General features: G+C 37.2%; 1 pseudogene; it reads left to right on the top strand.

Moving 5' to 3' along the window:
* The first annotated feature begins 968 nt into the window (after window positions 1–968).
* LOC108762989 (uncharacterized) lies at window positions 969–3,616 on the top strand (annotated as a pseudogene).
* The last annotated feature ends 11,467 nt before the right edge of the window (window positions 3,617–15,083 follow it).

Genomic DNA, 15,083 nt, shown 5'->3' on the forward strand with positions numbered 1-15,083 from the left:
TTGTATGTATGTATGTTCGTTTTGAACTTGCACCTTTAATAACATATGAGTTACTTTTCATGAGAATATATTAATTAAATTTAGATATATTTACACTTTGTGTATGTTCACTTTGAACTGGCACCTTCAATAATATATCAGTTACTTGTCATGGTAATATATATATTGTTAGATAATCATTTACATATTTAAACGTTGATATTTTTGAGAATACACTTGATGTATGTTAACTTTGAACTGGCACCTTTAATAATATATCAGTTACTTGTCATGGTAATATATCATCAGATAATCATTTAAATTTTTAAAGGTATACATTTTTCAGGATAAACTTTATATGTATGTTTACTTTGAACCGGCACCTTTGATAATTTATCAAATACTTTTTATGGTAATATATTATCAGATAATCATTTATTTAAATTTTTAAAAGTTTACATTTTTGAGGATACACTTTACATGTATGTTCACTTTAAACTGGCACCTTTGATAATATATCAAATACTTCTTATGGTAATATATTATCAGATAATCATTTAAATTATTCAAGGTTTAAATTTTTGAGGATGCATTTGATGTATGTTCACTTTGAACTGGCACCTTTAATAAGATATCAGTTACTTGTCATGGTAATGTTTTATCAGATAATCGTTTAAATTTTTAATGGTTTACATTTTTGAGAATACGCTTTATGTATGTTCACTTTGAACTATGACCTTGAATAATATATCAGTGACTTATCATGGTTAATATTTTATCTCTGATTTGTCTAATATTTCTCTGTCCTCTGAGCTCTTCATGCATGTAGACGACGTAATTCTTCTCAAATCCTTTCACCCATTAGATGCTTTAGTAGCCTGTTCTGCGTTAAATATAGATCTAAAATTTATTGCCGAATGGTCTACTAATAATTCTGTTGTACTGCTTATGGTGCAAGGGTGTCATTCCGGGCACAATTTATAGAATTTATGGGTCAGCCAGTTACCAGTCGTCCTCTCCAGGTACGACGTGCCGCTCAGGGTGTGGCGGAATCACAGGTAGGACGTGGTGGTGTCGTTTAAGGAAGACTCGAGGTCCTGCAATGAATACAGGCCAGCGTTCGTGGTACAAGAAGTTTTATTGTCACTTACGCGTTCTATGTGCTTTACAGTATAATGGTATCTAGCGGAGATTCTCACAGTAGAAGTACTCTCACTTAACTTTTCGGAACGGCCCCGAAATGCTCGATGCTTACGTTTTTATATTCACTAATTAGGCTGAATTTATGCGTAGTTGCATTAAATGAATGTATGTCACCTCCTTTGTGATCCAAAGTAGGTGACTTGATTTTGTAATGAGTTTAATTGCTGGTCTGCAGAAAAAGTGCAGACGCAGATTTTAGGTATGACCTACTTGGGTCATAACAATCCGCTGCATCTAAATCGCTCTAAATCATCCTTTCTAATTATCGATTTCTTAACATTATTGTCTCGTATTCAATCCTTCGATATTTCTCTTAACTCCATTCCAATTCTTCATTCTTCCTCTATTAAAATTCTCGGTGTTCAGATTGACTCTTCATGGACATTCGAATCACACGTGACTATTAAGTGTCGGGCTGCATACGCCCGTCTAAATGTTCTTTATCCTCTTTGCGACGTTTTTTACATCCTTTCCTGTGTGTGTGTGTGCTCTCAAAAACTCCTCTCTTCTCAGTCACTCGTTATTTTGTTATTTGATTACACCGATGTCGTCTACATTCAGGCTCTTAATCAACAACTTCTTAACCGTGTACATCGTATTCAAAATTCTTGCCTCTACTTCTCCTATTGCGTCCGTAAATATGACCATATATATCCGTATTACCAGAGATTTAGCTAGCTTAGGATGTAGCAATGTTTTATTCTCCACCTGTGCTGTCTTGTTTTTCTTCCTTGCTCCTCCATATCTGCGACGCCTCCTTCAGTTTAACTCTAAGCTTTATTCTACTTTTAATCCTTGTCATCAGTTACCAAGATTACTTATCCTTCCCCATTCATCGTTCCACTAAGTTCCGTGCCGTTTTCTCCTACACCTCAGTCGAATATTTTAATTCTCTTCCTGTATCAATAAAAACCTTCCTCCCTTTGTCCTCCTTCCATTCTGCTGCGTTTCATCGCGTCAATCACAGTATTTAACCCTTACCATACTAGTTACAATTTGGTGCTTCATCGATGAAAACATGCGTCACTAGAATCCGTTTGTTTTTTCACCTATTTAGAGTGATTCAAGAAATCTCTAAAATTTCTTTAACATACATTCAACTTTCTAGAATAAATATTGGATTTTCATTTTGGAGAATAATAAAATGTAGTATAATTTATAATTACGAGGTCAAGTCAATAAGTTCTTAGAAAATCTGCCAGAAGGCACTCGCAGTGTCATGTCACATTACTTTTTGACAAATAGCATCTTTCAGCTGATTACTGTCAAATTTTGAGCGGAATTCATCGAGTGATTTCATTTCTGTATAGACGATTAAAGCGAACAACCTTTATATTTTTTACAAAATTGAAAAAAACGAGTTTCGTGCAGTGATCAAACATCTACATATGAAAGGTTTAACGCCGAAAGAAATTAAAGCCGAGTTGGATAATGTTCATAGCACATCTGCACCAGCGTTTGCGACTGTATACAATTGGGTGAATGAATTTAAACGTGTTGGTACAGCCATATGTGATGCACCTCGTTCGGGACGTCCAATTGAGGCTGTTACGCCAGAAATCATCGATAAATTCCACGATATTATTTTGACTGATCGACGAGTGAAAGTGCGCAAACTTGTTGAGTGCCACAGGTATATCACATGGCACAGTGATTTCAATTTTGCACGAACAATTGGATATGAAAAAGCTATCGGCAAGATGGGTGCCGCGTTTGCTCACTGTGGACCATAAGCGCGACCGTGTGATGATTTCAAAACAATGTTTGGAGATGTTTCAACGTAATCCAGATGAATTTCTGCGTCGATTAATTACTGTGGACGAAACATGGATCCATTACTTCACACCCGAGACGATGGAACAGTCAAAACAATGGACTTCACCGGATGAACCAGCTCCGAAGAAGGCGTGAAGTTGGTCGGAAAGGTGATGGCCATAGTTTTTTGGGATGTACGCGGTATAATTAATATCGATTATCTTCCGTCGATGCAAACGATCAATGGCGATTACTCCGCAGCCTTATTGGACCATTTCAATAACATTTTAAAGAAAAAATGTCCCCATTTGGCGAAGAAGAAAGTGCTCTTCCATCAAAACAATCCATATGTTCACACGTGCTCGGCACCGATGGCCAAATTCAATGAATTTCGCTACAAATTGCTACCCCATTCAGCATATTCGCCAGATTTAGCCCCCTGCGACTATTTCCTGTTTCCAGACCTGAAGAAATGGTTCGGAGGAAAGAGATTCACCACCAGAGAGCAGCTCATCGCCGAAACAGAGGCTTATTTTGAAGGGTTGGACAAATCATATTATTCGGATGGCTTGAAAAAGTTAGAGAATCGTTGGATCAAGTGTATCGAGCTGAAAGGAGACTATGTTGAGAAATAAAAATGAATCGATAAAAAAAATGTGTTTTAATATGTTTTTCTAAAAACTTAATGAATTGCCCTCGTACCGCAAAACTCAAAAAAACTTGTACCAACAGGAATCGCTCGGTTACTAGTGACTTATACTTGTAGGATAAAAGCATTGTAGAAGGGATAACATGGTATGCTCAGTTTGCAAACATCTTTTTCTAAATCTCCGCCGTTTCTTCCACGGAAAAATTTCTGTGCCAAAATACGCTAAAAATTATTCCTAAATACGCGGTTTGGAACACGAAAGTAGTTTGACGTAGAATTCTATTCCTATGCCAAAGTAAGCCGATTCATGCCTTTGTACGCCAGACAATGCCAAACAATGCCAAACTATGGCAAGCTACGCCAGAAAATACGCCTAATTATGCTCGAAAGTACCCTTAATTATACGCTAAAAGTACGCGAAGGAACCATGGAAATAGTTTGGCATAGAATTCTACTCCTATGCCAAAGAATTACGCCTTCCAACGCGAAACTAGGTTCTCTTTCTTTAGAACTGTATTTCTTTAGAAAGAGAACCTAAGATACATTATAATGTGTACAAACAAGGAAAGAAGCTTTCCCTTAAGCGACACTCACAGAAAGAGACGGCGGAGATTTAGAGAGACACGCTTGCAAACTGAACACACCATATTATCCCTTCCACCATAATTAAGAGAGATTGATGAAACTGGTATGTGTGAGGAGCATGCACGTGCGGGTGGCACCCAGTTGGACACGGCTCAATTGGACACGAACCACTCACAGCGCTTGAGACTACAAAGCTCCTAAACATCGGCTGTGATTGGTGGTATCCAATCGAGCCGTGATCAATCGGGATCACCCCGCTGTCTTATAAGGAAGGTTAGGCAACTCAAAAATTCTGAAAATTCTGAAACATTATGTGCAAATAGGGTAGATTGTCCGTAACACAAAACTATTTTTTGTTCGTGCGGAATTACTGTTGATATAATTTTTTTTTTTTTTAAGTACGTTGCAACTGGCTGCTGTATCAAAAGCCAAAGTTGAATGAACGATATTTCATAAAAATAATAATTTCTTTATTTATACTTTGTTTTTAATTGTATGATGTATTTTGTACATTTCTTTATGTATATCATAAAAATATTTAACTGATTTTAGATTTGACACACTGTTATTATTACTGTTGAAGCTGTTGTTGTTGTTATATAAAAGCTCGTATTTTAATAGTTGCTACCTTACTGTCTTGATGGATTGTATTATATTATATTTTTGCTATTTACGCTATCTCGCGCAGCCAACGCGGAATGAGACGAATACCTACAGAACGCGTATAGGTACATAGGGGTTTTCGTCCATATTTGAAAAATAGTTCTTCGGAACATAACTATCATATACATCGGGTTTTCAGCGTCAAATGCTCTTTGATTTGCGTTATATAAAAATCAAAAACATTTTTTAAATAGGGGTGCGAATAGGAGTATAAAATAAATAAATAATTAAAAAAAAATTTTTTTTTATTGTAGTCCTAAAGTGAAACCGTTCAAATTTCATTCCGGAAATTTGTTCGTATCTCATACTGTCGACGATATTCGCTTCAAAAGAAAAAAACCAATTCTTTTAAAAAGAGTGTTTTACCTCCTAAAACTGTAATTCTGCACTAACAAAAAATAGTTTTATGTTACGGATGAACTACTTTACTTGTATGCAAAGTTTCAAAATTTTTTGAATTTTTGGGTAACCTACTGTCCCATGTTAGTTCCGGTATTTTGTTACTGGTAGGCTTTGTATCATAATAGCAGTTTTGCTGATGTCTAACTATTTGCAAGCTACTTTAGTCTATTGTATCGTATTTTATGTTCACGTCTATTATTCTGTTAATACGTAATCTTTTTCATAGAACAATAAAGTAAATTAAATTTTAAAAAACCAAATTTTGGACACGCACACGCACACACTATAATGCTTACATTATTATAATATAACTTTTTATCAATCAATAAGAAGCATGTACCAGGTCATTTAAAAAAACGAGCTATGAAAGTTGTAAACAGTAAACTTTATTATTCTTTTATAATAATTTCACGGTATTATTATAAAAGAATAATAAAGTTTACTGTTTACACCTTTCAGAACTCGTTTTTTGAAATGATCTGTTAGAAGCTTCTTATTTATTGTTGAAATTTATACGAGCGATTTATACAATGTATTTTTTATTGTAATTATTTATAATTCTTTATCTGTCACATTTCCTGTACATATTGCAATAACAATTTTGGCTATATAATATAAATTTATAATAATTTTTTTCTGTGTCACATATTCGATAAATATGATTTTTTTAAAGGAATTGAAAATGTGCTTACGTGAACTTGCTATAGTAGACGACACGTTGGAAGCTCTCGGAACGCCAAATGAATATCAAAGGCTACGTAACTGGACAATTCGAATAATAATCGGATGGATTGCATACGTTTTTTTTCAATTAGCATTTTGGAATATTTGTATTTTCTTTGTTTATAACTATGACATAAATTTCACCCAGTTTTCTGTTACGACGTATGATACATTTCGGTGCTATTATCCGTCAAGCGTCATTATCTTAAGTACTCTGATTTCTGCAGCTATCCTTGGGTTAGTATTTTACCTACGTATACATTTACTTTGTAAGCTGTTTTTATTGACAGGGTCAAAATGTTTACATTGTGAAACACATAAGGACCTTTTGATAACATAAAAAATGGAAGCCATGTCCATCAATGACCTTGACAGCATATGTATGTTTTCCATATTGTCTGTACAAAACATGTATACACAATACTTATTTTGAGTTTTAAAAATAAACTATTGTAAACAATAATTATTTAAAATAAATAATTAATCACTACTTTTCGTTGTTAAATATTTATAAGAGATCCATCTTTAGAAAATGCTGTAAAGGAAGCAAATGTTGAGTAATGTAATCGATAACGTCATAAAAAAGTAACAGCAAAAGTAACGGTAATATTGTAACATAAAAGGTAACGGTAAAATCGTCATAAAAGAGTAACGACAAAACTAACGGTAAACTTTCGTCCCTGGCTGTAAAAGAAAGCCGCACTGCATATCGATAAGTAGTTATAATATGATTGAATCAGACGCTATGCCTTCGCAATAGAACAGGCTTCCATATTCAAAGCGTCCTGCGTCGAAGAACGTAAATGCGTTTCAAAAAACTCGTATAAAAGTTCCGTAGAAAAGTTCCATTTTTGTGCTCGCAGCGTGCATGCAATTATTTGGACGGTTCCAGAAACGCAACTGTATAAAACTCGTTTCTGCTGTTAAATTTTTACGAACTTCCTCAATGTCCCCGCGATTCTATTTTGATGCATAAACGTTTATGATGAGATAAGCATGAGCGATGTATCTTCAAAGTTTCAAATTGGATTATGACGAAATGATGTAATGTGATGTTTGGAATTCACTGTTATAGATTTTCAGTGATTTTTGAGCGTTTTGATCAAGGAAATATTAGGTATAAAGTCTTTACAAAAAGTAATTGAAATTGGAAATTTACACTTTTCGTATAAAAATAAATGTTAAGGTAAACATACTAGTGACCGGACGTGTACGTAGTACCAGATATTAACACAAAGTTAATTAATTTATATTATTATTTAGGGATGCTTCGCATAATATGTTAAGGGGTATAGAATATCGGATTTCCGTCTAATTGTCTAATTTTTTTTGTATAGCCAAATTTTTCGATCGGAAAACGAATTTTACCGATATCTTGCGGGATATCTGGAAAGAGATTTCCAAAGAAAAAAGAAAAATGGCATGGTCCTTTAACCAAAGATGCTTTAACAAAAGGTCCTTTAAGGGGGTCACTTTCATCTTTACATTTGACAGTCGATTTTGGAGACATTTTTTGAGAATTTTTTTAATAAATAAAAATTTAGCTATAGTCAAAAACTAATACAAGTCTAGAAAGTATAATATACATATAAAAAATATATTTTTTGCAGTGTTAATTTTTTACAATAGTAATAAGATGGCATTGAAATTAGGGCTGCACCGTGAATACCGTCAAACGGTGATTGAGGTACAGATCGTATTTTTGGTCATATAGTAAAAGTAAAACTTTTTCTTATAATGAATGGACTTGTAATTCTCGCCCGAACTAGAATAATTAACATCATATGCATATTTTCAAAATGGCAACAGTTTGAAAAAATAATTCGAATTTTGCTCACATTTTTTTTTCCACTTGACCTTCAAAAAAATAGAAAAAATTAACGTAGACTATTAATTCTAGTATGTTCGATAATGACATGTTCTCTGAGTATATTTGTAAAAGTAGAAGTCAGTCGGACTAATAGTTTTTTTGGAATCGTGATCATCATATTCGAAAACACGGTTTCGGGAAAAACGCGAATAAAGTTTTGAAATATTTTAGTACAAGTACCGCTCCATTTTCCGTAGTTAGAAGCAAAAGTGACGCTCTGAAGAGTAACTTTGCTGTATTGGAGAAAAATTTTCTAGAATGTTTTCGAAAGGTTGAATATAAATAATGGTGAGCGGCGGTTATAGCAATTGGTTGATGCGGAACCATTTGAATCGACCAACCGACTCTAAACACCACGTCATTTTATCTCGGACATCCTGGACAATTTTTGTTTGTCCCAAAAAACATTTTTGTGGCATATTCTTATGACTATAATATACATATAAAGAAAGCAAAAAGAATCGATTTCTTTTATTCCTAAAACGTAAAGATCTTCTTAACAGAATGAATTTGTTTAATGTTTTTAGCAATTGTTTAGCAATTTCGTTTACCATTTCTGAGCTTACTGATTGACATATTGTCGTTTTCTGTAAGGCGCGTATTTTTCTGGTGGCTTTCGTTTTCGTTTTCTGGAAGCAAATTATAAATTAAAACGACTAAAACTGAATTATAAATTTTGGAGAAAACACATCTTAAAAGTCTACTCCTTACATATAAAATATTATATTGAAACATAAAAAGTAAATAAAAAAATTTTAATTTAGTGACTTTTTATTACTTATTAACACAATTAGAATATGCTTATACATAATGCATATGTCATAATATTAATGAATGACATAACTAATTCTTTTTCACTCAATTCAGATACACAAGCTCCAGATTGCATCGAGTGAATGATCTTTTACATGTACTCTATTCTGATCTGTCCGGAAACAGTGCAGATTACAGAAGACAAAACAGATCCATCTATTTGCATCGGCGGATAACAGGAGCTAAGGATCACATTCAATATATATGGATTATAATGTAATAATTATTTAATGAAATTACTGTGTACGCATGTGCACGCCAATGTATATACAGGGTGTCCCATTTTAAATGATCCAGCCAAATATCTCGAAAATTAAACCCAGTAGACAAAAATGTTTCAGACAAAAGTTGTTTGACTCGAAGGGAGACATAAGATGGTGCCATCGATTTGACCTTGGATAGTCTTCTGAAGGTGACGTGAAGGTCACCTTTAATTTTTTAAATGGAACCCCTTATTTCTCTTTGCACATTCTTACAGCTCATCTCGAGAGCTTTCCAAAACACTATAATTAAGTTACTTTTCGTTAAGTACTAGTTAAGTTATAACAGTGAAAAAGAATAAATATCATCTAAACTTTAGGGAATAAATATTAATATTTCTAAAAATGATGTTATTTATTTCTTTATGAATTATAAGAAATAGGGTTCCTAATAATGTAAATGGTTGTATGTGCTATGATTATCACTGTGTAATTATGCCAGTTCTCGTCCGGCTGGATATGATGTAGTCGCGCCCCGTCGCGATTACCCCAACAGGTTTCTTTAAAAAGTTTTCGAAACGATCCCCAGGCGGCGTCGGCTACCGATAGTGTGGCGACCATCTCGCCTCGCCGCGCCCGATGCTTCATTGTGTTCCTGTTGCGGAATACCCCATCATCCCAGGATCATTCTCGTAAGTAATTTTCAGGATAAAGTTTCTTCTTTGGTGTTACAGAAGGATTTATGGGTAAGGCAAGGAAAGGAAAGCGATCTCATTCGCGGAATAGGCTTGGAGAGCCCGAAAATAGGCTAGAGTGACGGATTCAAGTGCGCACGCATGGAGAGGTTAGAGGACCGGGACTTCCCCCCTTTGTCACCGCCTCGGTCCACATCTTTAGTCCACCAAGCGACTCCTCTGTCTCATAATGAGACTATATTAACGGAGAATGCTTCTCCGACAGCGGACCTTGAGCAAATATCTCCAGTTGAATGCGGCAGGGCAACGCCTGCTAGAGGGCAGGACAGGAAGGGCCCACTGTCCATTGCGACACAGGTGTGTACCTATATTCCAGGACTATATTCACATAAGAATATAGTTGAGCGATACGGACACAACCTCGAGAACTCTCAGAGTTCTCACTTTTCTTCAAGAATTCCAATCTGAGGTTAGTAAGTCTTTCCTTGGATTCGCCGCACGCAGGTAACAATACCTTTGTTCCTGCCTCTAACGGAGATTATGTGGGACAGTCCCAGGAGCTTCAGACGCGCATTTCAGCGGGAAAAAACATCCTAGCTAAGGTATTATTCGCCACAAAATTAGAAAACGTAGAGATACAACCATGAAATGAATGAGTTACGGCCAAAGGGCGCGACCTCTCTCAGAAAGGCCTCTCGGTCGAACAGCGCGAGGAATTACTTAAGAAATATACTCCTTCGGAGGAGGTTGCATTCCTAAGGTCGTCAATTGATCGGATCGGTGTCGCTCGCCATGTTCAAGGGAATTGGTTAACTATAATCAACTACAATGAGATGAGGTGTCAGTCAGTCGGATGCACACTAGTCGCACATAATGCGACTCGCACTAGTGCGCGTAATCCGCGGCCAATCGCGTGCGTGCGCAGGCGAAAGACGGCCTCGACACACAATTCTTTTAATTTGTTCTCTGTAACCGATCTTCTGGACTTTTTGCTTTTTCGGCATCTCAAAAAATTTTAAATCCAGAGCTCAAATCCGTTTTTAAAAAAATAACTCTTATTAAGAGAGACGCTTTCAATTCCAGAATCAGAATCAGGTTGGCGCTGCCCTAGTTGCATTCGGTGAAGCGATCTCTGAACTTCTCAGACTATTGGTTCAGCGCGACTTGCCTATAGAGACATGTTCTGCAGTTTTGAAGGTAAGCAAGGGTGCAAAAATATTGGCGGACTTCTTTACCGCCTTTCTTTATCGAGACAGGTGCAGCTTATGCCTGCTCTTAATCTGTTAGCGATGAGCACGACAGATGCAGTTCCATCAGATATCTACCTTTTGGTACGTCTTTTAGTGAGGAAATATAGAAAGCCTCGCTGATGGAGAAATCGAGCAAGAACCTCATCAAGACTCCATTGACAGGATAGACTCATCAACCAGCGAGACAAGTTACCTTTCAGATACCATCCACTGTCTCAGATTAGCGAGCCCACAGTAAATTTATCGGAAAGCGAGCAGAGGATTGGTAAACAGGAAATATTTAGACTCTGCGAGAAAGGAGCTCTCGTATTAGTGCCCGATTCTGAGGACCGATTTCTATCTTTATATTTTGTAATAGGAAAAGCTTCAGGCAGTTGGAGATTCATTTTGAATCTGAAATATCTTAACGAGTTTATTGGCGCCCCGCACTTTAAGTTTGAAGACGGGAAAGTGATCACATCCCGACGATAGAAAATATCTTCGCTTTCAATCTCAGAATCAGCTCTTTCAATTTACCGCACTACTCTTCGGGCTCGTATATATTTACTAAAATATTAAAGCCAGTGGTACAGTTCCTTAGGGGAAAGGGCCTACTTTCGGTGGTCTATTTAGAGGATGTCCTCCTCATAGCCCACTTACATCACCAATGTCTGAGAAATATCTCAGCACCTTCCAGGCTTCTAACAGCATTAAGTCTTGTTAGCAACGAGGATAAGATTTCCTTAACATCTTCAAGATCTTGTCGCTTTCTTGTTTTTACTTTCGACACGAAGAACTTTGCTGTTTTTGTCTCATTAGAAAAGAGAGAGAAACTCTTGCATAAGAGGTTCTTGTATTAGACAAGAAATAAATCCGTCTGTTCGAAAATTTTATCGGCTCAACGATCTCAGTTCGTCCAGCAGTGAATTACGGCCTTCTACACAAAGATTTAAAAAAAAAATTCTTGGCCCTTTTATCGTCTAGTGATGTTGAGACAGAGACGTTACTCCCTTTATCTACTAGAGAAGATCTCTTCTAGCGGAGGACTGTGTTTTCCAATCCTCGTCAGGGTAACTTTATCAGCTCAGGTCTTTTCGAGCTAGAAATCTTTACAGGTGCCTCACTGACCGGTTGGGGAGCGGCTTGCGCCGGAGTACATACTCATGGTGTTTGGTCTCCGCAAGATAGACAATTCCATATTAATTAATTAGAGCTTCCGGCAGTTTTTCATGGCCCTCGATACTTCGCTTCTCATCTTAGAGGTTCTAATGTTCTCCTGAGAGTAGAGAACTCTACCGCGCTTTCTTATGTCAATCGCATTGGTTCGGTTCAGTCCCCCCTTTTCATCATTCTTCGCCAGGGAAATTTGGTGCTAGTGTGCAGATCGCGACCTATTTCTGTATACGGCCTACATTCCTTCGACTCAAAACGTACCAGATGCCCATTCACGTATAATTTCTGACGAAACTGAATGGTCTTTAAATCAGATTTACTTTAATAAAAGTGAAGAAAATTTTGGACCGTTCGACATTGATTTATTTGCATCAATTAATGCAAAATATGTTTGTCTTGCTTCTTGGGTTTCCGACCCAGAGACACTGGCAGTTGAGATATTTTCCTTAGACTGAAGTAAATTTTAATACTTTTCCTCCTTTTATCTTGATTCTTAGAGTTCTACGCAAAATTTTTTCAGACAGGACAGAAGGTATCATGGTGGTCCCCAAGTGACCTGTTCAACCATGATCCCCACTTTTCAATTAACTTACTATCAATCTGTTTTCTTTGAAGCTAATATTAATAGGTTATCGTCGCCTTTTAGGGTTTACCATCCAGCATGGTCCAGCCTTTCCCGGGTAGTCACAAAACTATCCGTCAGGCCTTCGTGAAGAAAGGAACGTCCTTAGGCGCGCTGGAACCAATGATAGCATCAATTTCGGATTTTACAATTAACCAGTACTCGAAGCCCCTTAGGTTGCGATGGCAGTTCTCTAGGGACCAGGAAATCGAGGTCTTCTCTCCGCCGATGGAGTCAGTACTAGAGCTTGTGGCCTCATGTCTTCACAGTTCGAGATCTTATTCTACCTTGAATTCATATCGCTCAGCAATACCACAGATATCTACAAGGGAAATAGGACATCATCCATTGATTAAGAGATTCTTCAAAGGGGTGGCCGCTCTAAAACCTCAGAGATCTCGCTATGATTTTATTTGGATCCATCCACGGTATTCACCTATCTGTCTACGTTATAACCCCATGAAAATCTCTCCCTCGTGCTCATGTCAAGAAGATTGACCACTCTATTCGCATTATCTACTGCTCAAAGAATGCAGACACTTTAATGCTTTAAATGTTCTAATATTATATTGGCGGACTCTATGGTCATTAGAGTTCCAGAGCGTCTTAAGACATCGGAGAGAGATCGGTAAAAATCAACCCTTGTTAATTTTAAAACTTCCAGGGTAATCCGGAACTATGCGTTTTTTCCTTATCGAGAGAGTATCTCCAACGTACTCAAGAACTCCGTTAAGATAGTTGTGATTCCTTTTTCATTTCGTATTGTAACCCACATATCTCGGTCTCTTCTCAAGCGTTGGCCCGATGGGCCAAATCTATGCTCGAATCAGCGGGAGTAGGTATATCAAATTTTTTCAGCCCTTTCGGCTCGGACGCCTCTACTTTCCTTGCAGCGAGCAAGGGTATTAATGTAGACGAGATGAGGCGTACGGCAGGCTCGGCCAAGACGTTTACGGTTTTCGCACGTTTTTATAATAGACCTATAATAGAAGGCTCATCACTTCAGGCTTCAATCCTGAATTTATGATACATTATGCTATTTTTTATTTCTTCCTTTGATTTGGAAGTAACTCTCTATATTTCATTTAAACAAATTAGATTATATCCTTGTTCCTACATGCTCACAGGAATCAAAATAATTGGTGCAACAATTATTTACAGGTGCCAAATTTTGTGCTTTAAAATTCTACATCATATCCAGCCGGACGAGAACTGGCATAATTAGTAAATTGAACGAACTTACCGTGAAGTTCGATTGCAATTATGCCTTCTCGTCCGGCTGGATACTCCCACCTTCCCATCCCTTTAATCCAAATTTGGCAGACTCTTTAAAGAATGAAGCATCGGGCGCGGCGAGGCGAGATGGTCGCCACACTATCGGTAGCTCGCGCCGCCTGGGGATCGTTTCGAAAACTTTTTAAAGAAACCTGTTGGGGTAATCGCGACGGGGCGCGACTACATCATATCCAGCCGGACGAGAAGGCATAATTGCAATCGAACTTCACAGTAAGTTCGTTCAATTTACTAATTACTTTACACAATTTAATATTTTAATAATAAATTTTTGCACGTTAAATTCATAAATATGAAAGTTATTATTTGTAAATGTAGTAATTATTTAGCAAGAAAAGTTTTGCTAAATAATTAAAAATTTCATGGAAGATACGGGCCTAATGTATTTTTCACGTACGCTCCTGAGGCTCAGCGTTAAGCCGTAATCACACTACAGGCTCCCGACTCTGACTCCTGACTCCCAACTCAAAGTCGATCGAATAGAGTGATTTCTATTCTCGAGTCGGCAGTCAGAGTCGGCTGCTGCCTTGCTGTGATTGATAGAATGATAGTCGGGAGTCCGAGTCAGTAGTCGAGTCAGAGTCAGGAGTCTGTAGTGTGATTACGGCTTTACGGCTCGGGCGTAGAGTCTGGAGCGGTAGTGGGGGGGACAGTAGGCGTCTCCTCAGAAATCTGGCCGAAAAGGGCAACTGATTCTGCGCTGAACTTTATACTCGCGCAACATTTTCTATCTTAATCGGTCCATCCAACTGGGATTGATCCATAATGGCTGATGGCAAAGAATGATCCGTAAATGCGTAAATTTGTCTTAGTCGTCCAATATCAACCAGGATAATAAATCTATCGGCTCTTACTTTATCTTGTAACTTAATGTACGCAAAATGCCGGATTATACTTTGAACGAAATTATTAATATTGTTCTGGTACTTGGAGAATGCCATAATAATTATCGACAAGCAGCGGTATTGTACCGTAATCGATTTCCTCATAGACGACATCCAAATCATTATACGATTTCCAGACTTGTATTGCGTCAACGACAATGTCAATGTCAAAAACGACAAAGATGTCATATTAAAGTACCATAAAGGGATGATCCAACAGTACTTGCCGTATTGGGAATGATAGCTATTAATCCACGCGTGTCAACGAGGAAAATCGAAAGAGAATTAGGTATTCCGAAATCAACAAGTCACAGAATCTTGACCACTCATAACTTCCATCCTTAC

This window comes from Trachymyrmex cornetzi, unplaced genomic scaffold (genome assembly GCF_001594075.2).
Source record: "Trachymyrmex cornetzi isolate Tcor2-1 unplaced genomic scaffold, Tcor1.1 scaffold331, whole genome shotgun sequence".
Classification (NCBI taxonomy): domain Eukaryota; kingdom Metazoa; phylum Arthropoda; class Insecta; order Hymenoptera; family Formicidae; genus Trachymyrmex; species Trachymyrmex cornetzi.